At 42.7% G+C, this 23,598-nt stretch overlaps 1 protein-coding gene and 1 long non-coding RNA gene across 2 annotated transcripts in view; both read left to right on the top strand.

Annotated features, from left to right (window-relative positions):
• The window catches only part of LOC311605533 (uncharacterized protein), a 77,139-nt gene that overhangs the window by 42,467 nt on the left and 11,074 nt on the right, over positions 1-23,598 (top strand). The gene's annotated exons all lie outside the window — the stretch shown is intronic.
• On the top strand, positions 2,933-21,230 carry LOC311605534. The gene is made up of 4 exons (XR_014781999.1): positions 2,933-3,015; positions 3,243-3,393; positions 14,143-14,228; positions 21,011-21,230. It is a non-coding gene; the product is annotated as an uncharacterized lncRNA (long non-coding RNA).

The raw sequence follows: 23,598 nt of genomic DNA, 5'->3' as shown, positions 1-23,598 counted from the left end.
TAACTCCTGGGTCACTTTGGCAGTTTTCTACTTGGCTTTGGCACATTGAAGGCGGGAGATAGTACAGGGTTCAAAACCCAGTACAAACACACACACACACACACACACACACACACACACACACACACACACACACACACTTACTTTACATCTTCAGCATTCGGGTTGCAGATTTTATGAGAAGAGAAAAGTAGCTATCTAGGGAGTAGGGAGAAGTGGCTGAGAAATCTTCTGAGCTAGGTTATTGTCCGGAAGCTCTGTAGAGTTCTGAGTAGTTTGAAAAGCCCTTATGGCTTCAGGATCCAATTAAAAGGGAATTATTTTCCCATTCCACAGCTAAGGAAATGGCTCAACAAACCCGGCTGACGTAACCCTCCAGACAGGGGAGCTGGGCTTAGCTGCCTCCCTGCCACCTCCTGGGATGCCCAGTTATTTTCTTCTTAGCGTGATCTTTCAGGTCTCAGGGCAGTTAAGTCCACTGAAGTCAACCGTTGATAGACTCGTGTGCCAGCGAATAAAAAATGGCCATCACTTATCCAGTTGCAGGCAATGGAAAAGACCAGGTCCTTAGAACCTATCATTCTTCCTGGCAGCTCTTCTTTGTCTTCCGGTCTTTAGCCACACAGTCTCCGAACTTCCCTAATGAGAGTCAAATAACTATTTTCTTCACTTTAATGCTCATCTGCTCACTCTGCCCTGTGGTACTAAACCTCACTAACAGGGAGTGTCCAGCTCCTTTAATCAGCAAATGCACAGCCCTTTCTTGGTTTACTCCTTCTTTCCTGGGGATTTCTGCTGCTTACCACTATCTTTTCAAGATCTCCATCTTGGCATCTTTGGTACTTCCTCTTGTGGTTGTCATGACACCTCTGAAACTACCCTTTCTTGGTTTTCTATAGGAGACACCCCCCCCCCACCCTACTGCCTACCCATCAAATTCATGCATTCTTTCAATCCTAAGCAAGGCATTTTTCTCATTTTGTACTTTGTTGCCTGATTGCTCTAATTCATTTGATTAAATCAATCATCATCAATATACCAATGACTCTTGAATCTCTTTTTTTCTGTGCATGTGTACATGTGTGCGTACAATGTATGAGTATTGTGTGTGTCTGAATGTGTGCGCATATCACAGTGCATGGGTGGAAGTGGGCTGCCTAGTGATGACAGTTGTCCTGTCCAAGGTTAGTGAGTTATTTTACTTGAAGTCTTAAAAGACTTTGAATTTTTTTCCACTATCTTTCTCATCCAAAACATGGCTTCTTTTTTTTTTTTCTTTTCTTTTTTTCTTTTTTTAAATAATGTACGGCATCTAGGGGATGCCTAGAGATTAGATTCACCGGCATGGAGAAACCATTCTTTAGAAACCATTCATGCTGGTGAGGGCCTCACGAGGTCCCATCCCACTCTGAGGTTCTATAGTAATTACTGGGTGCTGGGTGAGGGGTGGAACCATGGATAAGCTTCCCTTGTAAATGGTCATGTATATAATCATAAGCACAGTCCGTACATACGTGCATCAAGGGAAGGGCTGCTGTACGGAAGACTGCGTAGGAGAGGAGGATTGAGAAAAGGTAATGGGGGAAAATTTCTGCATAGACATGCGTGGAATTGTCTGAGAAAGAGGAAGCGTTCAACTGAAAAGCAATTTAGAGGGCTTGGAGAGATGGCCGAGCAGCTAAGAGCACTTGCTGCTCTCGCAGAGCACACAAATTTGGTTCCCAGCACCCACACGGCAGCTTACAACCCTCTGTTACTCCAGTTCCAAGGGATCCAGTGCCCTCTTCTGACCTTTACAGCACCAGACGCACCCACAGTGTACTTAGGTTTATGTGAGCAAAACACTCACACGTATAAGATAGAAATAAATAAAAGCAATTAAAATACGTTGACAATTATAACCTACTGGATACACTTAAATTCAACTTAAGCAACATAAAACAAAAAGAAGCCAATATTACCCATGATGAAAGCAAGTATTTCATGGCCAAATCTAGATAATTGCACACATCCCGCCATCATGGCTGTGGTGGTGAGCTGGCCTGGGGCAAGACTGAGACCGAGGCATGTCCAAACCTGAACAATCTCATCTTGATCCTGGCAGGAATAGGACAGCCCCTTCTTGTTCCGGGCCTTCATGTCCCAGTGCGCGTAGCCTTGCAGCCCCCACCTCTGGCACCCTTGAGATGGTCTATAGTCTGGTGGCCAGGATACAGGTAAAACTTCTTCTCTCCTTATAAGGTCATATCCAGCAAGCACCTGAAATTCCTCTTCATGCGAATAAGGCCTTCCCAGACTCACTGTGACTCCCAAGTGCTGGGATTTAAAGGCATGAGCTACCATGCCCTGCTGACTTTGGAATTCTTTAGGAGACACACCTCTGTGAGAGCACTCTGGCAGAAGTTTGCCTGAAGAGAAAAGACCCACTTTGAATGAGATGTCTGTCAAGTGTCTGGCATTTGAATACCTGGCCGGCAGTTTGGTGGCTGTTTTGGGAGGATTCGGAGGTGTGGCCTGGCCAGAAGTATGTCACTGGGGCCAGGCTTTGAATTTTCAAGAGATTTGTGTCATTTCCAGTGTGCTCTCTGTATCCTGTTTGCTGTTTGAGATACAAGCTCTCAGCCATGCCTGCCATGTCTTTGCTCCGCCATCACAGACTCTAACCCTCTGGAACTGAAAGCCGAATTCAATGCTTTCTTTTATCAGTTGCCTTGGTCATGGCATTTTATCACAGCCACAGAAAAGTAACTGAAACACCTGCCCTGAAATGTGGGTGGCAGCCTCCTGCGAACCGGGTGCGCATCCCTGAAAGGATGAAGGTGACTGAGCACTTGCATTTATCTCTCTCTGCTTCCTGACCACCACCGGCCACTTCATAGTGTCACAGGCCACCTCATAGTGTCACAGGCCACCTCATAGTGTCACAGGCCACCTCATAGTGTCACAGGCCACCTCATCTCCCCATTGCTATGCCTTCCCTACAGCAAAGGGCTGTAGCTTCTAACCATAAGCCAAGTAAGTGCTTCCTTCTTCAAGTGTCTACTTGTTAGCTATTTAGTTGCACCAACAAGAAAAGTAACAAATAGTCAGAAAAAAAAGAAAGAAAGAAAGAAAGAAAGAAAGAAAGAAAAAGGTATGCTCGTAAGGCAGAAAAATCAGTATCTTTAGATTTTCCAAGCTCCAATACCAAAATAGTATTGTTCCCTAACACCTACTACAGTGTTTCCTCAATTTCTTCTCAGCTTTGGTACATGGCTCTCTGTGCTAATTTTGAAAGTATAACAACAACAACAACAAAAGCAGCCTTCCAGAATTGATTGAATCTCTGACTCTCAAAAACAGTGAGCCAGATGGTCAGAGCAGCAGGCAAGCGCATCTCTGTCAGGAGTAGAGGTAACTGTGAAGGGATAGAGAAAGGGTGGGGGGGGGGGGAGGGGCAGTGAAATGACAATGAAGGGACCAAAAGAGGCTGTTATGCATCCGAACAACATTTTCTGTCGAAATCTCTTTCGGATTTAATGATGTTCCATTAACTGATTATATTCAACAATAGACTTAGTCTCAACGCATCCTAGGTACCTTGGGTGGGGAAATGGATGTTATGGGTCCTTCAATAGAAGAGATGAACGTATCATCAAACAGATAGTTACTATGGAGATAATTAAAGAAAAACGTAGCCCGTGTGTTATAAATCAGGTGCTCTGCCAGCAGTTTATGTCATCACCCACCGTGGTCAAGTGCTTCAGTTTCTTATGCTACTTTAAAAGGTCCCTCTTGACAGCATGGCTGTCCCTGTCATTCTGTCTCAAAGTCTTTCTGTCTGTCTGTCTCTCTCGCATGTCCCTATTCAAAGACTGCCTTTTACCAATCCCTGCAATAAACCTGTTGCATTAGATCTGTTGTGCGGTGTGATCTCTCAGCCGTACATCTTGGTGCAGACCTGACAAAAGTCCCTCTGCCGCTTAATCCTAATGGAGTCCCTGTTAATTTATCCATCTGAGATAGAAGCACACCCACAACTCTTGGGGCTGGGGTGACTGAATCTAATGCCTGTCTGCCACTCTGAGCAGAAATTCTCAGCTGTCTCTTCGCATCCTTGACGCTTCATCACTCAGGATCATACCTTAGGCATTCTTTTGTCTTCAGCCCTTTGCACTTGCCCAGGCAACTCTCGGTTGTTTCCTTCGGTGCTTTGTTCCTGTGGTGCTTGTGTCCAACGCGGCCATTTGGCACACTCAGATGGACCCCTGCCTGACTTCATCACCCTTCTTGAGACAGGGCTCGAATTTCAGTCAGCTAAATCTTCTGGATTTCTATCTCTCTTGGAGTCTATTAACCTAGCTTCTGAACATGTGCACGGCTGCTCAGCTTGTCGTGAAAGGTCTCAATGTGTGTACATGTGCTTGTATGTTCACATGTGTACGTGCAAGTCAATGTGTATCCAAGTGGAGGCCAGAAATCAACTTCATGAGTGTTCCTCCATCACTCTCCACTTAGAGCTTGCTGACTTGGCTAGACTTTCTGTCAGGAAGCTTCAGAGATCCTTTTGTCCTCACCTCCTCACCCCCAGCACTAGGGTGGTAGGCATGTGCCACTGCATCTAGCTTTTTAAGTGGATGCCAGGGATTGGACTATATTCCTCATGTTTGGGCAGCAAGCATTTTACCAACGAAACCATCTCTCCAGCCCTTTGAGTGTCCTCTCCTGTAGTTTACTCACCAAGCTCCATCCCTTCCACAAGTGTTCCCTCACTTAGTTATCAGCGCAAATTTGTGCACTGTCTTTTTTTTTTTCCTGCTGCACGACAATCCCTAAGGGCGTCTTTATGCAATTTAATTGAACTTCCCAACACCTATATAGCATGTTGGTCAGCACCTCCCAGGGTTTGATTAGTTCACACTCTGTCCCGTGCCTCATAAAAACTCAACACTGGGCAAAGCAAGGGAATTTGATCTTGATGTATATGAAAAAAAAAATGGCAGTGTTCCATTGTCTGGACTTCCCTTACACATGTGAGAGGCATCCTGGCTATTATTTGAGACATGAACAGATTGACACTCTTCTTCCTCCCCTGTCAAACACATCCTGCTAGGTCGTCCGGAATTTATATTACTTCTTTCTTTGGTAATGATACCCGGATCCCTCCATTTAAAGGAAATAGACAGACATTTAGAAATGGACACCACAGGTAGTGGTGAATAACCATCAGGATCATGGCTCAGTGAGTGAACCTGTCATTCACCACTGGGATAGAGAGAGTGAGGACAGATAAGCTCTGAATACAAAGGGGAAAAATGGAGCATGTGAGCACAAGAGTGGATGTTAGAGAGGGTCGATGGCTGCCCCATAGAAGAATGGAGACTCAGCTGAGGATGCTCAAATGACAAAGGAAACTGTTGAATGCCCTCCGTTCTTCAGACAATAGGAACCCAGGATGCTCAAGGAGCATTGGGCACCAGCAGGTGGTCTTCTCTGTCCACTGCCTGGAGGGTCACCAGATAATTCTCCTTTAGCTGAAGGACCCTTTTCTTAGGGCTGTTTGCTTGTCATTTGTTTTATGTTTGTGTGGATCTGCTTGCTGGGTTTGGACTCTGGAGATGGGGATCATTAACTGTCATGGGAAAGGGGTTCAGAATTGGCTGGATGATAAGTCAGAAGGCCTTTCTGGGCCCCAGAGATGTTTACAGGGAGAAGGAAGTGGGAGAACATTACATGCACAATAATGTTCTTGCAGAGATACCATTGCCAGAAACGCACCTTCCACTGCCTTTTGTGACTAAGACAGTAATTAAACCAACTATGCGATAATTAACAGAAATGAGGCAACCTTGGTTTTCAATCTCTCAAAACCTGCAAAGGAGAAGAGCCCATAAAAGAAAGCCTTGGACCCTACCAGTGGCAAGTGTTTACCTGGGGCATGATAACACACACATATGTGATTATATGCCTTGATTGTCCAGGTTATGGGTCAGGGAATCAGGGAATAAAACTGAACGTGCTATGTTCAACATAACCTTACAGCCAATTATCCCAGAATCTGACCTAGCTAAGATGTAGAGCTGAATAAAAACTCTGAATTATTGTATAAAAAAAACCCTTGGCCATATAGGCAAACACTGTGGGAATCTTGCTCATTCTTCTAGCAGCGGAGGCAGAAAAAAAAAACATAATTATGATATCTCGAACCTTGGATATCAACTTAAATATGGATATTAGCTATAGGGCTACAGGTTTCCTGTCGAAGTACGCCTTGTGGGCTGGCGAAAGAATGGAGATAAACGTTGTTGAGCTGAGTGAAGTCCGGAGGTCAGAGTACATGATGGTTCTAGAAACCAAAGTCAAAAATGGTTAGACAACGTGGAAGAAGGAGCCAGTAATTTGTTCAGCACGTCTATATTTTCATTATTGGTATTTTATGGTGTTGGGGGATTGAACTCAGGGCATTGGACAAGCGAGGCAAGTGTTCAACCAGCTACAGTCTTGGCTCTGTGCATGTTGTTTTATCTTGCTTGGTACGGGATTCATGGTGCTGGTGGGGTGTGCGCGCGCACGTGCGCACGTCTGTACTTCATACAGTACTTCATTTGCATAAGTGATCCCTGTGATGACTAATCTTCATTGTCAACTTAATATACCTGGGGAGACATACATTCTGGGAAGAATTGAATCCACCAGATTGATCTGTGGGCATGTCTGTGGGGCTCTTTTTTTTTTTTTTTTTTAATCTCTAATTGATGCAGGAGGATCCAGTTCACTGTGGGTGGTACCATCCTTAGGCAGGTGGGCCTGAAATATTAATAAGAAAGGTAGCTGAATGTGAGGGAGGCAGGCAGGTAGTAAGCGGCCTTCCCCTTTCCTCCTTTCAGGCTCCTGACTTGAGCTGCTGCCTTGGCTTTCCTCTCTGATGAACTTCTCTCTCTCACAGATTGCTCGTGGTCATGTTACCTATTACAATAACAGAAATCAGATTGGTGTAACCTCATTGCCTTGTGAGAGTAAAATGAGAGTGAGGACAGTCTAGAAGTTCCCTAGGAGAAATTTTTGGGGAAAGTACAGTCCACCTTCAGACAGAATTGAAGACATAAGGCACAGAGCAAAACACAGGTTATCCTTACCAAGGAAAGGTTAAGAGGAAGAGAAATGCTTTGCTGTCACTGACTCTTTTATGCATTGGGGCAATAGAGTCATTCTATAATTGCCGGAAAGTGAGGCACGACTCAATCTCTTACATTTTTTGCTATGTTTTCTTCTGCAATGTCTATCAAGTTTCTTTTTGTTTATAATTGTACTCAGTAGAAGCTCGTTGGAGACTTGCACATATGCTTTTTATAAGTGTACAAGTCAGGGATTGTGGGGTGGTTGCTTTGTTTTTTAAATATGCAGATTTGAAACTGGTTTTTAAAGTAGAGATTCCAGCCCAACTATAGTTGAGTAACTCACATAGATAGTCATATAGGTTACCTTTGCTGCCAAGTGAGAAAGAAAGAAAGAAAGAAAGAAAGAAAGAAAGAAAGAAAAGAAAGGAAGCAAGAAAGAAAGGAAGGAAGGAAAAAAGGAAGGAAGAAGAAAGAAAAGAAAGAAGGAAGAAAGAGAAGGAAGGAAGAAAGAGAAAGAAGAAAGGAAGGAAGGAAGGAAGGAAGAAAGAAAGGAAGGAAGGAAATCCTAAGAAAGCTATGTCCAATGGAATGTTCTTTGGTAACAGAAATTGTCACTATTTTCAGCATTGAGTACTGTAGCCAGAAGCTAGTCATAGCCACCGAGAACTTGAATTTGCCTATTTTCTTAAGAAACTTCACTTTTAATTTCATTTTATTTCAATTAAGCTTAAATGGTCACATGTGGTCACTAGCCACCACATTAGGCAGTGTAGCTCTGGGATCAGAAGCCCAGTGTTTAAGCTTGGTTTTAATACCAACTACTTGGTGGCCTGAGATGAGCTACCCCACCTCACTGTGCCCTTGTCTAACAGGCTTTCCTGAAATCCTAAGTCCTTAGCCTGGATTTTAAATAATTTTGTGTTCCTGTTTTCAGCTCTGTCATTTAGCATTCCGGCCCCCATATTCTCTAATTCCACAATAATACTTGGCCACTCTCTGAAAAGAATTAATATTTTCTACCTACATTCATAAAAGGTCTCAACTGTAAGTTAACAAAAATCCAACTCAAGTTTATTTAAGAAAATGTGAACTTTTGTCTAGGGTATCATGCATAGCTGGATCCACTTTTTTCTGGTCCTCTGGTCATTGCCTACCTCTGTATCAAGCAGAGGTTAGGTGTGGAGCATGCTGATCAAGCAATCCTGGCTCCTATGCTATGCTTGATTTCATCCTTACAAAGCTACATGGACAAGGAAACATGCCATTATTTCTACAAAGGACAGTCAAAACTAAACATAGACAAAAATCAATAAGTAACAGATATGCCTGCACTGCGGCACCCATCCTTGATCATTGGAAGTTGTTTACAATGGCGGCAGGAATGGAACACTGTCCATGTGAACTGAGCTTTTCTTACAGGAAACACCTCTGGTTGAAAAGCAGCCGTTTTATTGCAGGATACATTGCATAAGGTCTCGTCCTACATCTTCTACTCGTAAGCGGGGCCGTGTGGTCCTTTTCATAGTGGACCAGGAGCTGGCATTTAAACTCTTCTCATGCACTCTCCTCTCATTTGCTGGTCAGACACTGGTTTCCAGAGTGGCCTTAGAAGTCACACAGAGATGATGGTGAGGCTTTGATTGCCTTAGATTCTTAAATGTTCATGACTGTGAGGAGCAGAATTCATCCCAGTGTCTCCAGTTCCTCTTTCCTCATCTGAATGGTTTTCACAAAAATGAGACTTATGCTCTTGTTTTGTTATTTTCCCAAGATAGTGCATAGGTTATTATAGTACCTATTTTTTTTTTTTGCCTTAATTCCAGGTTCGTGTTAAACAGTAAAACCCTTACAACATCACTTTGTTTTCCATTGAGAAGGTATATGATATCCTGGTCTCAGTTCCCTTCTTCACCCAATTAGTGGATGTTATTTGCATTAAAGGATTAGAAGGCAGTCTTTAACTGCTGCACTTTGTCTATTTCGTTTAAAGCCCTAAGATCTTATGACTTAGTTTCATTAGCATCAAAGCTAAAAGTTAGAACCAGGTAACTATCAATAATCTGTCTATCATCCTCTACCATTTTTATTATTTATCTATTTATTCATCTGTGTTCTACCTATGATATCATATCTATCTATCATCTATCTGTCTATCTAACCTAGCTATGTTCTATTATCTATATCTATCTATTGATCTGTGATATATCTATCTCTACCATCTGTTTATCTATCATCTATCTATCTCATCTATCGATATATCTATCATCTATCTCTCTACCATTTATTTATCATCTATCTCTGTCATGTATTTATCTCATCTATTTATCTATCTATCTATCTACCTACTTATATATCTGACAGTAGTAAAATAGGGCAAAGAAAAGAGAATTATTTTAAAACTAGGCTGACATGTAACTTAAATTAAGTCAATATTAACCCAAGGAAGATTCTAGTAAAACAGAGATATATATTGTAAGCCCACAGAACAACCACAGATAAAATAAGTAAAAATATACCAGAGGAGTTGTAATTAGATAATAAAATATTTAATACAGAACAACTAAGTAAATGAGGAAATCGCTATAAAAGTTGATGAGGGATGTTGAAAACAAGAGAATTTATTTGTATTAATGGCTATACCAAAATTTTGACATAGGAAATCAAATGGCAACTATGACCATCACATTAAATGGAAAAAACAGACACATTTAGCCACAATAACAATTCCATTGATATGATTGGAGTAAAAACAAACAAACAAACAAACAGACAAATAAACAAACCAAACACGATGCACTAACAACATATGAAGAGTCTTTTAAAAACACACAAGAAGATTAAAAGTGATATGGAAAAAAATGTAACACATAAGCAGTAGCCACCAGAGAACTGGAGGTGTGTGTGTGTGTGTGTGTGTGTGTGTGTGTGTGTGTGTATGTGCGCGCATGCACACATACACATATGCATGTGTGCATGTTTGTGTGCATGTGTACATACATATATCAAAAATTACTTAAGTAATTCTAATGTGCAGCCAAAAATAAGAACACCTCACTCTACTCACATGGGAATGGTATCAGCCTAGACGTTGTAGACAATCCCTGAGAGAGTATGTCAGTCCTGTGAGGAGGGTTCATTATGCCAAAAGTGAAAATATTACTTAGACATTTGTCACCATGACAAATGCCTGGGGAAAATAATTCAGAGGAGGAAAAGTTTATTTGGCTCATGGTTTTGGTAGTTTCAGTAAAGTTTGTCTAGATCTTGTCTGGGTCTGAGGCACAGCCAACTCAGATGAGAGGGGAGAGATAAAACTACAGCAGGGGGCCAATGAGGACAGGGGGCCGTTGCCTCAGGTCAGAAGACGTGTTAGGCTTTATGTACGATGCTCACTGCTGTTCTGCCCCAATGGTACTGGTGGCGTGACCTGACTGTCATTGTTTACATCAACAGTGTGTCACCCAGAGGTACTTTCCTCCAAAGAGAATTCAGTGTGTTTGTTCAGAGAAACCCTAGTGAATTTCATTATGTCTACTCACAAATCTAAGACCAGTAACTTTAGAATTCGTAGGGCAAGAATACTTCCATAGTTTGGGTGGTTACCTTTCAAAAAGTTTTTGTTGTTGTTGTTTTTTGTTGTTGTTGTTCTTTAGGGTTTTTTTTAATTTCTTGTTTTTTGGGTTTTTTTTTTTAGAATGTTTTTTAAAATGTAGAAGATCCACTGGGGTGATGGTTCAGTGGATAAAAGTGCAAGCATAAGGGCTTGAGTTCAAACCCCCAGAACTCTCAAAAAAGCCAGGCATGGTGGTTTGCATCTACAATCCAACACTAGTGTCACTGCAAGAGCCCATCAGACATGACCACTTAGGCACAGTGTATAGCCAACTGGAAGTCTTTATTCTGGCCAGCTGGAACTACACTCAGGTATCTGGGTCCTAAGTGGAGCTCAGAGTGTCCATAGCATGGGGTTTTCAAGACACAAACCATGTCTTGCCATCCTATGTGGCAGTGGCAGTGTGACTAAGTTAGCTGAGTTATCTTGACCTTGGGTTCCTAGAAGAGAATTTAATACTTTCCCAAGGGATTGTCCATCAAGGAGATCAAATCCTAGTTAAATCTGAAATGGCCTCAGCAAGAATTCAAGATGGAGGAACTTCTGCACAGACTTGCCCTGTCGTGCTAGGTAAAGACAGGCAAGTGTAGCTTAAAAAGCAAGCTCCAAGTTCACAGGGAGACAGTGTCACGTACTATGGTGAGGAATGTTAGAGGGAGACACTTAACAATGACTTCTGGCTTGTACACATGCACTTATAGGCATGTGTACTCTCACGCATGCGCATACACATATGTGTGTCACACACAGAACACACACACAGACGCACAGACACACACAGACACACATAGACACACACACAAAACAAAGTATAAGATATGATCCCATATCCAAGATCAGTATTTCTGGGATGGGGTTCAAAATTCTGCATTTTAACAAACTCCCTAAGTGATGCCAATTTAGGAGTGAGCTGTACTCCTTTCTGAAACATATATAACTTCAAAGCATTCATCCTTGGCCCTTTTCTGTGTGTGATATGACACTCACTTTGCACATGGAGGAAAGCTCATCATGACTGTGTTCTGAAATCAAATGACCCAAAATCGTCACCAGGAAAGACATGCAAAAGCGAATTTAAATGTCGGCAGATCAGCACACTCTTCAGTGTGCTTAAATATTGGAAATGTTATCAAACAGAGATAAATGTTAGGCAACACAGTACAAATCAGCTTCTTGAGGGTCTGCCAAAACTATTTTCAGAGGTAAGAATCGGATGACGCTATTCAATGCCAAATGCAATTTCCTCGGCTCATGGGGAAATCTATAGCACACCAGCCTCCGGGATACCATTGAAAGCGCAGGGGCTTGGAAATTAAACCAAAAACCAAATCCCAGAATTTCACCAGAGCATTCTCTCCTGGAAACGTGCTACTTGGCAGTTTTGGTTTTTGTATATCTCATGGACAAGAGAGAGTAAGACGGGGAGGAGAAATTAGGAGAAACTGCACCGGGTACAAGAATGCACTTGAAGCACATCGGCGGATTCTTTCTTACACATATCATCAGTACCCGCAGATGAAGCCCGTGACGGGAAGGCTATTCTAAGACTTGGAAGAGTATTTTCAATGTCAGCGTAAAGATGCAATTGAGAATGCGATACCGTTGATCTCAGTGGGCCTATGCTCCTTTCTCAGTAGTCAGGGAGGAAGTTGGCACCTAAGTCTTGCCGACCTGATTGGATAAAGAGTGGCAAGGGGAGCTCCTGTCTCTACAGAAGGTCTTCATGCTGTGGCTTTAGCCAAACATTGTCTTTCTGGCTTGTTCTCTCTCTCTCTCTCTCTCTCTCTCTCTCTCTCTCTCTCTCTCTCTCTTTCTTTCTTTTCTCTTTTTTGGTTTTCTGAGACAGGGTTTCTCTGTGTAATAGCCCTGGCTGCCCTAGAACTCTCTTTGTAGACCAGGCTGGCCTCGAACTTCCACCTGCCTCTGCCTCCAGAGTGCTGGGATTAAAGGCTTGCACCACCATGCCTGGCTCCCTTCCAATTCTTTTTTTTCCCCATTGGAAGTAAACCTTGTATTATAGTTGAGTTGTATGGGTTCAATACTTCATATTAGAGTAGAAATATATATATATATAATGTGTATGAAGAATAATCTTAAATTTGAATTCTATACCAGTGTATCAAAATTAAACTTAATCAATATGCAAAAGTCTATACCAGTGACTTAAAAATAACTTTGTGAGTAACAATTAAGGCATTAAGTTGAGTAGATTCAAAAATCTACTTTTTTATATATAAATAAGAATCTTCTAGTGGCTTTATTTTCACTGATGATTAATAACAATTAGTGTCTTTTAATATGCCTCATAGCCATTGGGATGCATTAAAAAAATCTACTTTTTGTCCTATTATCGCTATATATTTCTATTTTCCTCCTTCTTTCTTTTCAACCTTCTTTCTTTTCTCCAAACCTAAGAAAGAAAGATAAAGGAAAAGAGAGAGATCCTTGAGTCCAACCTTCTTTTCTTTCTGAATAAGACCAATGATAACCTATAACCAACTCCCAATGAAAATATACATCTATCACCCAAGAAAGCAACAAAAACTTACCCAACCCCCCTTCAGGGAAATAGGGTGTCATTCTCTCAAGGTTTCCTCCAGCTGATTTGGGACAAATAACATCTTTGTAGGGGCCCAAATAAAATTGGGGGAAATGGCTAAACATGTCAGGAATAGCATTTTTGGTTCAGTTTCTAAATTTTGAAGAGTCCCAGGCTTAATTAAAGTCCTATGTGGGACAGTTTGAATTGCTGGATCAATTGGTGTTGAAAGCTGTCTTCAAAGCTGTCCTGGTCTGATAAGGAATAGCAACTGAAGCACTTGGTGCTGGAGCATGAAGGATGCAGGATGCCAGTGTCCAGCATGCTGAGAGGAATGAATCCTGTCAGGCATAAGCCAGCATCAGTGTCTGATTTATTTGTTTTGAAAACATATACTTTCTCACAAGCATTATACAGTCCTAAAATTATAAATATATGAGGTGTGCATGACGCACAGACCAATTAAGGCTGGTTCTCTGCTCTTTGTATGAGCAGAAGAAAGACATCTGTGAATCTTCATTCATGCCCTACAAAGAATGGCATCTAATAATAATCCACAGGGATTCTGTAGCCAATAAGAAGAATTGTCTATGAATAGACATTCATATCTCAGCCAGTCTCAGAGCTATTCTCATGTAGTGGGATTAGTAATATAAGTCACTTGCTTGTTTTGCAGTTTGAATTCTTCCCATCCTGGTTGTAGCCTCCTCCCTCATCAAGTCCCAATCTCCCCTCCCTCCTTCCCTTCCTCATCCCTCCCCCTCCCTCCCTTAGTCTTCAGAAAGGGGAGCCCTCCTCCCCTAACATCTAACCTCAGCCTATCAAGTCTCGTCTGTACTAATTGAGCCGAATCCCCCTTGTCTCAAAAACTTCTGTTTCTCAACAACTTCTAGGAAATTTTGCTAAGACTTCGTTAACATGTTGAAGTGCACAGGTGAACTGACAGAAGGTAGTGAATCACGGAGCTGACATCTGAAAGGTGGGCATGGTAGACATTCTAATGGATGTTCTCTCAGTAATAATCCCCGGCCTGCCCTGTTTCTGAAAAGATTCAGGAAGCATAAAGAGATGAAGTAAACGGAGAAGGTAATTATTAAGGTGTCTGCTGGCTCCGAGTGATGTTGAGACTGTGTTTAGTTTTGGAAGGTGAAAGTGTTGTACAGGAGAAGGGTCTAGGGCTTGGCGAAAATTCAGGGTCCAGGCAACCCTCTGCAGTGTTGTGGCTGAGTGAAGCAAACACGTTGCCATGGCCCAGCTCTTGGAAGCCTGCGGTGGCATCAACAGAGCAGAGCACCGGGCAGTAAGAATAGTGGACGGAACGAGCGAGTGTGAGCCGGGTGCCGTGGTGTGCCCTTTATTCCCAGCACTCAGGGAGGCAGAGGCAAGAGGACCCCTGTGAGTTCAAGGCTAGCCTGGTCTACAAAGGGAGTCCAAGACAGCCAAGGCTACACAGACAAACCTCCGCTCTGCCTACACAGAGAAACCCAGTTTCGAAAGAAAGAAAGAAAGAAAGAAAAAAAGAAAGTATGACCCCCATAGTGTACATTTTTCGTTGTTGATTTGAAGTTGATGTAAAGTTTGACTGATTTTTCCATCTCAGTTTAGATGCCTTTTACAGTTAAGCAAAAATGCACTGCATCTATCTCTGAATCCATAGCTGTATGTACATCTTCATCTACATGTGTGTCTATGTCTATGTCTGTGTTTGTAGACAGCCCACTACAAGGAGGAAAGAAGGCTAGGCAATATTCTGCTAGTTTACAAGTTTAGTGATTAGCCAAAAGTTGTTCCCTGTGACAGGATTGCGAGAATAAACAGACTTATAGATACTCTTTTCTCCATTTTTTTATCTGATTCTGAGAATGGAAACAAGTTTATGAAAAAAATTTCAGAATAAAATCTTTGTCAAAAAAAATAACACAACCAAATGGAAGCCACTCTTAAATAAAATTCCAGCTAAAACGTCTACCTAGATAATGCTGTATTGTTAATGGCTATTTATTAAATAATTATAATAGGGTATTTTTGTGAGGGGTAGGAACATAAGGGCAGTCTATCTGTATTTTGAGTCAATGAAACTTCAGAGTTCTGGTTCCTTGTTATGAATGTCTTTCAAGTGGGATTTTGGTGGAAATGATACTGTTGAGAAAATTATCATTTCGATATACTCTAGCTAAAAGTTGTAAGAAGACTTTGCACCTAGATTTGGTACTTGAGATGCCTGAGGCAGGAAAGAGTGGTTGACAAGAAGATCTTTCTCATTTTAGAGAAACTGTCTTAGAACGAAATGAAAAGTGAACACACCAGGTAGCTTATATTTCCCCTCTCTTAAAACAATTTAGCTGACTTACCAACTCCCAGAATGCCTTTTTGCATTACAACATTGGAGTCTGGGTCTTACTTAGAAACAGCAAGGTGGATTCCACGTGGAGATAGATGTTGGGGGTGGGACCTGAACTACAATAGAAAAATGCAGAACCTGTGGCCAGCCGCACTTTGAAAAATAAATGCAGCCATTTCATTTTTGGAGAAATAAGAGTCCAGATATTTAATTTAGGTAGAAGTATTATATAAAAATTACCGGCTTTATTTAAGTAAGATGTACTCATTTCCCTTCAGGATATTTTGATGGGCTCCCTTCCTAGCCCCAAAATGGAGAACTGTTGTGTTTCCTTCTTGAGAGGAGAGGCCATCAGAGGGAAGAATTTTCACAGTTCGGTCCCCCAGAAGTGTGTGGTTGCCAACTCAGCCACACCACAGTGTTCCGTTGCGGCCAAGGGTTCTATAGACGAACTCGGAGGTGCTGAATCATAAATTATAGACATTGGCACACAAAGCCGTTGGAGGTTTTATAAAATCGCCAGTTGGAGCTTCACTAAGCCACCGGGTCAGAGGCGAGTTCCCACCGCTGTGTTCGCTCTCCGGGGAAGACGATTGTCTGCAGCCTTGCGCGGACCCCCCCCCCCCCCCCCCCCGCCCGCCCGCTCCCCGCAAGGCTGTGTGAAACATGCTCTCGCTCCCTGCCGAGCATGGAGGACCGTGCATGAGTATTCCTTTCTCTACTAATTAAGACAAAACGTCGTTGCATTCTGAGGTTTAGAAAAAAGCACACTTGCTAATATTTGTGCCGAGATGAATATATACCGTGGATAGGAAGCCTTAGGTGAAGAGCGAGTGATAGCTTGTGTCCTCCCTGAGTGTCAATTTACTACCATTTCCACGTGGGAGTCCCTTCTCCAAGGTGGGAAAAAACTTAATCGCAAGGCCGTTTTAGGAATACCAGGTGGAGGACTGTCGTGATTTGATCACTGCCCCTTCGTAGAAAGGCCCTATGGGATCGCAGAGGAAGGGGACACAGACTTTCCAGATGACAGCTGATGGGCTGTGGTCGGTCAGACGGCGGTGGGGAATTACAATCAGGGTGTAATGTGAGTGAAAAAAAAAAAAAAAAGAATACCAAGCCCACTGGCAGTGGTGGCACACACACCTTTGATCCCAGCACTTGAGAGGTAGAAGCAAGTGGATCTCCGTGAGTTCAAGGTCAGCCTGGGCTGCAGCGTGAGTTCCAGGAGAGCCAGGGTTACACAGGGAAACCCTGATTCAAAAAACCAAAGTAAACCAAAAAGCAAAAACAAAAACAAAAACAAAAACAAAAACCCAAGCCCTTTTGTAGGGTACAAAGAAAGGTGATATAAACAGAGTTTGTAAGTAAAGGAGGAATTGGGTCCCTTCTGAACCAACCACTCCTCTGTTCCTTCCTACCTACAGAGGTCTCTCTTTTCTTTCCTGTGTCCTATCCTTCCTCCATATACATATTCAATTATAACTGTAAAAGAAAAGGAAAACTGAGATCACTCTAAGTGTCAGAGAACTTTCCTTGATCAAGACCTTCTTAGTTGTGATTGGAGTTCTTAATGCTGGGTAATATTTAAATTTAGAAGATAAAGGTAAACAAAAGAGGCATTTTCTGTACTTAGGGACTGAGGAGCTCCAAGCACTTTAAATTTATTTTGATCATATTTATTAAGGATCAGAAGGCTTTTGAGAGCTACTTTAAAAAAAAAAAAAACAACCTTCTGAAATAACCACCAAAGACCTTTTCATTTTGAAAGAATAAACAGGATTATGGGCCCAGGTAACTTTTTCCTTGAGGAGTTATAAAGGCAAGTCATTAGTAAAGTTCACTTGCACGTTGGAATTCATTTCTGATAAGGTCTGTTGGATAATTATTCTTTCTAAACACGACAACAAAAGCTGAACAGATGTTTGGGTAGATAACAACTTTGATGGATAAGATATAATGAATCTGTTCTTTTCATTGTTTTTTAATAAAAAAAGAAATATCTGATGGGGAGATCTCTTCAAGCTTCTTAATAGGAATGTGCTCCCAAGATTTGGAGAGCTTGGTGTGATACTGGGATAATGAAAAATGCGTCACTTAACAAGGTTGTGTTATTCAGAGTTAGGCTCAAGCAACTGTGTTTTCTAATCCCCAGCCAGCACGTTGCTTGGTAACCAGTTACCTGCACACCTGCTCTGAGGCTACAAGAGACAGCCCTTGTATGGTTATTGGCTGTATTTAGTACCAAAGAAAGAGGTTAAAAAAAATCAACAAATATTAATATTTTATACAATGATGCATCTTTTACCTTATTATTGCATTCACTGTTTGTCCAGAGATTCGTCCTTTAATCATAAGAGCTATTGCTTCCTGTCACACTCCCCGGTAAGCACGAGAAAGGACTTAAATTCCTTTCAGAGCATCTGTAATCAACTCTGTTTGGTGCAGGCAACAGATGCTACCATTAGGAGAGATTTTGCACTTAGGGGAAGAGCGAAGGCTGAATGGAGAATTTCCGTTTAATAAAAGATTCCAGCCGCGGAGGCAGAGTCATTCTGGAATCGGCTTGACCTTAAGGGTCTGTCTACACAAAGGCTTGATTAACATGGCCCCAGAAATATCAGTCCCTGTGATTAGGCTGTGGTGCAGCTGGATTGGCTCTCATTATTTCCCTCTCAAGTTACAGTAAAGAACAGTTCCACCATTGATTGTGTGGCTGTGGCCCAGTGGGGGAGACCTAAGAGGCAAGCTTTGGGACCAACAAGTGAAGACCATGTAGGGTTTTTTCCCCCATTAGAAGGCTGATTGCACACGGGGCATCTGAATCTCAGGGCTGCTGGAAAGGATGCCCAAGGGCTTCCAACTTATTTCCTCTAGCTCCTGGTAAGAATGCAGTGTATTTTTTTGGAAAGGGTTAGAAGGTACCTACGGAAGTCATTTATCTCATTGGTTTTTTTAGCCCTGCCCACACATTAGAGTCACCTGGATGATTTTTGAAAGACATGGATGCTGATCCCTACCCGTGTGGGATGCTAGTGTTTGCTAGGGTAGAACTCAGACTCAAAGGGTCGAGAGATGGGGCAAGCCAGGGATGCCAACCTGATTCGTGGCCCTTGGCTTGAAGGAAAAGATCTGGAATACAGAGGGCACATTCATTTCTGGTTAGGTTCCATCTTTTTGCCACTTCTTAGTTGGGATCATTTGGGCGATGAGATCAAGGCTGTCCTGCATCAGGAAACAGGAGCAGCTGTGGGATCATTGCACTTCCTTCCTGCTTCCGTGGCTTCTTGGGCTATCCTTTCAGAGCCATGTGTGCACAGGAAAGATTTTTGAAGGAAAGGTTCTGAAACAGATTAGGCATGTATGACCACCTCCTAAGATCTTGGCCACTCCTCTTTGTTCTGTTTTCATTGCATGAAATGACATCCCATTACACATGTCCCATGAAGTTAAATGCCATTTTGACCATGATGCTCCAAAATCCAAATCCCAATGCTATGAAGACATATATGGCCTGTCTTTCAATCCTCAGCACATATTCTAGACCAGTGGCTCTCTAATTTCCTAGTACCACAACCCTTTAATACAGTTCCTCACGTTGAGGTGACCCCCCAACCACAAAGTTATTTTCATTGTTATTTTATAACTGTACCTTTCCCCTGTTATGTATTGTAATGCAAATATCTATGTTTTCTGATCATCTTAGATGACCCCTGTGAAAGGGCCCTTCCACTCTCAAAGCAGTTGAGACCCACGGGTTGAGAACTGCTATTATAGAGAGAAAGTAAAACCTATAGGTAATAAAATCTAGAACAGAAGTCCCTTCCTGTATTTTCTTACTGTGGTGATTTAACAGCACGAAAAATAAAATCTATAATTCATTTTCCTCAGTGGAGTATTGAATTCATCTTAGTGTGCTAAGTTCTTGATTCTAGGTAGACATGGCGGGGTGGGGTGGGTTACAGGGCTTGGAGCCCAGTTAGGATCTACGCAGAAGTGGGAAGTTTGTCTGAGCCTTGAAATTTGACTTAGTTGGAGCCCCAGTCTCTATGAGCCTCTTCTAAGGAAATTAATGAAAGAACAGGACGGTCAACATTTTTAGTTAGGAAACAGGTCCCAACTTTCGAGTACTGCCCCTAGTCTTGCTTACAACCGACACAGACTGGAGTCCAAATACTGTGGTATCTGGGAAGAGGGTCCAGAGAGAAAAAGTTTAGCTTCTCTAAACATCTGCTGTCAGCTGTCTGACGTAATGTGTGCCTTCAAATGCACTCCCACCGGGAGGACAATAGCAGCAGCTGAGGAGACTGGGAGAAGACTTCACCTATACCCCTGTCTCCTCCTGTGGACACATTAACCATCCTGGGCCCTTACTGGGATATTTTTCTTTTCTATCTTTTTGTTGCATTTACAACCAATATGCCTTTTTTCCTTCTGTTCATTGCCCACCTGTGAGGCATTAACAGTTTAAACCTGAACCCACACGGAGCTTGGTTATTTATGAGTTTGATTGCTTGACAGTTTAAAGTTTCGGCCACCTCGCCTTCTCTGCCACATGTCTATTGCCTGTCCCTCTCTTTTGCTCAGGTTTGGACCTTTGGTAGTGGTCTGCACCTGCTTTAGGACAGCCCCAGGATCAGCAAGGATCATCTAGAGGAAAACCACATATAGCCAGGTCTGCCTAGAGCTAGCGGTTATAAGCCAACAGCATACAGTCAAAACTGGTCCCATGAGCCATCTACACTATGCAGGAAGCTCAAACAAGGGACACCACCTCAAAGCTGTGACATATGCACCATTAGTTGCCACTGCCTTCTTCCTCAGTATGTTTGCTCATGCATAAGTTGGGGCCACTGAGGTAATTTTCTATAGACTAGCTAGGTTGGCTCCTTGCTCATGGGAATGCAGAGCAGAGAACGTGCTTCTTCAGGATGATTTGCCCCCCAAGGCAGAGAAGAGGGATATCGTTTCTGCTTCCAAAGCTACCATCAGAGAAAACGCTATGCATGGCTTAAAGGTGATGGCGCCGAAGAAAGGCCAGGAGTGTCCTACTAGTTGATGTCTTTATGTTTAAGGAGTGGAGAAACATTGTCTTCCTAATGACTGACTCTTCCCAGCCTTCAGCTCCTGCATGCAGTCAGTGTGCGTGCATCAGCGTTTCTCAGTATTTTCTTTCTTCAGCCCCTGCATACTGGGCGTTAGCCAACCGCCAACGTCACACCGTTTTCATTTTCCTGAGAAATGTGTTTTCTTCTGTGGTTGAGACGATGCGTCCCAACTTCCTCCCACTCCTTCCTCCCCTGACACACACAGACAGGCGAAATCAAGAGACCACCTTCTAGATTACTAGATTTATGGCGTAGGCACAATGACGCCATTCCCATGTGTCCTAGCTAACGGTGGCTTCTCGCTATCTACAGATCCCTTAGCAAGTCCTGCAAGATCAGAATGCCAGAGTCTTCATAACTTGAGCTGCGGATAAGCTTGTGGGCTCCAGAGAAAGAATGCTGCCTCCGAGGTCACTGCCCTTCTCTCAGATCCTGACGTCTACCTTGCCCTCTGGGAGTTTCTCTCCTCATCTGCCAAGTTGGGATAATAGTGCTCTCTCCAGTGGATGTTGAAAGGATCAAAATAAAATAATTCCTGTGAAACTTGTGTTGTTGTGCCTGGCACCTCAGCAGTGCTCAGGTACACACGCACACACGCACATGCATGCACACACACACACACACACACACACACACACACATTTAGTCACCTAGCTGTGCACTTTGCTGATTCCCAACTCGGTAGGGTCTGCTCTCAGCTCCTGGCTCTCTGACCCTGACACTTTTGCCCCCAGTGCGTTATGTCCCTTGCTCCATGATAGTCCTTTTAGAATTGATGTGCTGCTTGACAAAGCTTTACTCATCTGTCAACACTCAGCTGAAGTGTTTTCTTCTTGGTGTTGGACTCAGTGTCCTCCTCTCTCTTGAGTCTCTGCTTACCAGTGTGCCTGCTGTTTATAAAGTAGATCTTACCATGCTCCCTCAAGCTTGAGTGTTTTCCTGAGGCCGGGGATTGGGACTTTCTGTCTTCATTTTCTCCTGCTCAACGCAGTAGTAGCTGCACGGCAGCTACCCAGACATGTCAACTGAATAAATGGTCATGCGACAAGGAGGTTCTTTCCATGGGGAAATTTTGAGTCTTCCAGCTGTGCAGATGCACTGTTTAGAGGGAGCTTGTCCTTCAGCACATTCTCTGATGCAATTCGCTGAAAACTTTATAGGGAAAAGAATTGTGATATAGATAATTGCTATTTTCGCTTCAGACCACTTTTTAAGGTCTAAATTAAAGAAAATGAATAGAGTTTTTTTTTTTTGAACCTGTGCTAAAGTATTGTAGGTGTAGGAGGAAGGGGAGGGTAACTCACAACTAACATTTAAGCCAGCTCCTTTGTCAAAGGAACTTTTCTACAACTAATGATACCATTGCCTTAATCTCTTTCAGGTAAGTCACAACACTTCCTTAAGTGGGTTAGTCTCAAGGCAAACAACTCCATGTGGCTCGTTCAGGCTTTCGTTTTTTGGTTTTTTTTTTTTCTTTTTGAGGAAAAAAAAACTTTTAAAGGTCAATTGGTTTATTTTCATGTGTTTAGCAACAGTTTACCAAGCCATCCTTTGGAGCTGTCTTTGCATTCATTTCCATGGCTTTAGTAACTGTGAGTTTTATATTTCCTCAGGAAGCAATTAATACATTTAGGGAACTCTCCTGGGTTTCATAAACACTTCCAATTAGAATGTATTGATTTGGCAGTGGTTTCTCCTTGGTAGTCATTTACAAAGACCAAAAAGTGACTGGGGTGGCTAGGGGTGGCTTTGTCTAACCTAAATGTGAACAAAATGGGGCAACTGAAAAGCTCTCACTTTCCCTTAGAAGTTAATTAGTTCTTCAGGCATTAGCAGTAGCCTGTAAGCGCCCGGAGGGCAGGGAGAATGTCTTGTTCAGTATTACAGCTCATCCAGGGTCTAGATGAGACCCTGCACATAGAAAGGGCCAGAGATTGACATTCCCAGCAGGAAATGCGCATAATTGGGGAAGTTTTGCCACTGGCCACTGTGGAGGATCAGCAAAAGGCTTAGTGTGGGAAACAGGAGGTGTGAAACCTCTCAGGGCATAGGTGGGAAACAGGTGTGAAGCCTCTCAGGGTCCCCATGGGGTTCCTTCCTAGGATACCTGGGAAGAAAAAGGGACTATAATTAGGAGACTTCTGGATATGGAACAGTCCCTTGACTACTTATAAGATCAAGTAAATGTCTGCAGAACTGGAAAGTCTTAGGCTATCCTAGGAGCTCCCTGGGAGAGTTGCGAAACTTTCTTACTTTAATGTGTGTGCATGCGCACACAAGCTCTTGTGCACTTCTGTTTTTCTGCGTGCACGGGCATGGGCATGAACCTCCTCAAACTTGAGCCACAATAGGAACAAAGGATTCAGCTCTTCCTGAGGCTGGCATTGTATAAAAGGGTCAATAGACATTTTGAGAATGTGACCCTGGTTTCTCACTTTCCCTTAAAGATCACACAAGACAAAAAGCAGGCAGAAAAATCTTCTTCTTTCCTTGTTTTGCTATTGGGCTCCCATTAAGGGATCTTCTAACTCAACATAATTTTATAGTCTAAGCAGTTAAGGACAGTATATGAAATAGCTAGAGACAGAGTTGAGACTAGACATGGTCTGAGGATCACTCAACAGTCCAATCAGTTTCTGAGTGTCCACTACATGCCATGTCTTCCTGGAGCCTGCATACTATGTCGAAGACATAAGCAAGCAACAGGACAAGGGAGCAAATGGTGCTGTGTGTCATACACACGTTATACCTGTTACACTACAGCACATGCAAGCAAGATTATGAAGAAAAGTGGAGCCAGGCTTTTAAGATAGGATAGCACGGATGGGGAGAGGGTACTGAACGAAGATGGTGACTGGGTGATCAAGGAAGGCTACATTGTAGAGAACGTTCCAGGATGG

This window comes from Acomys minous (assembly GCF_964271855.1).
Source record: "Acomys minous genome assembly, chromosome: 9".
Classification (NCBI taxonomy): Eukaryota; Metazoa; Chordata; class Mammalia; order Rodentia; family Muridae; genus Acomys; species Acomys minous.
The sequence above is the reverse complement of the archived record's forward strand: the minus strand, read 5'-3'. Positions and strand labels throughout refer to the sequence as shown.